Source organism: Phyllostomus hastatus, unplaced genomic scaffold (assembly GCF_019186645.2).
Source record: "Phyllostomus hastatus isolate PE091 unplaced genomic scaffold, TTU_PhHast_1.1 phas_scaffold_39, whole genome shotgun sequence".
Taxonomy (NCBI): Eukaryota; Metazoa; Chordata; class Mammalia; order Chiroptera; family Phyllostomidae; genus Phyllostomus; species Phyllostomus hastatus.
In genome coordinates this window covers 15,962,850-15,963,772 of record NW_025334028.1, presented here as the reverse complement: position 1 = coordinate 15,963,772, position 923 = coordinate 15,962,850, and the positions used below count along the sequence as shown (strand labels likewise).

The following is a 923-nucleotide window of genomic DNA, read 5'->3' as shown; positions in this document are numbered from 1 at the left end:
ATGATACCTCAATAAATTTAATTTAAAGAGACAAACAAAATATGCTAGTAGCAATATTATCTACACATGGATATTTAATATGAAAAATTATAAAATGTTATGTAGATATATATGATTAATCAGCAAAAGAAAAGGTTTGATATTTGGCAATAAGACTTCATGTTGTTTTACTGTACACTGAAGATTTAAAATAGAGGAAGAAACTGAGCTAGTCTGAAGAAAAAGGTGGTTTGTTTAGATAGAGCAGCAATTTTCCATCCATGTGCTGTGGCACACTGGTGTGCTACAAGAATTTTTAAAACATACAATACCTAGCTATTTAGTCAGTGTCACTGACCTCTTTTCCATTAGATTGTCAAATATAAAAAAATTTACAACAGCTACCAAAACCATAGCTGTCTGGTGTGAATGAATCAAATTTATAACTTTTTTATGCGGGGGGGTGCACTGTTCCTGGAAATACTACAAAACCAGGTTGATGCACACAGAGTGGACGGAGCAAGCTCCTAGTCCATCTCCCAGCTTCAAAAACCCAGTTAATGTCCTTGGATAGAGGACATATCGGATATTAAAATGATAAGAACAGATAGTACACTTGATCTTAGCCAAAAGGCCGAGAAGCGATTATATCTATTTTTTTTAAGATTGGCATATATATATATATATATATATATATATATATATATATATATATATATATATATAGGTGTGCTGAAATTTTAGTAATTAGTTTATGTGTGCAATGAGATGAAAAAGGTTGAAAATCACTTGGATAGAGAATAGAGGGATGTCATCTTAGGAGACTAGAAGAATATTGCAATGCACTGACGGGCACTTGTGCATGTATGGGGGTACTCACACTTAAGGAAGCATGGAGAGCTACAGGGTTAGGTCCAGAACTCCTTTTTCTCACTTTGCTGCAA

At 33.6% G+C, this 923-nt stretch overlaps 1 non-coding gene across 1 annotated transcript; it reads right to left on the bottom strand.

Annotated features, from left to right (window-relative positions):
- Positions 1-437: 437 nt before the first annotated feature.
- LOC123806982 lies at positions 438-625 on the bottom strand. Its single transcript, XR_006783561.1, has one exon. It is a non-coding gene; the product is annotated as a U2 spliceosomal RNA (small nuclear RNA).
- Between the last annotated feature and the right edge of the window lie 298 nt (positions 626-923).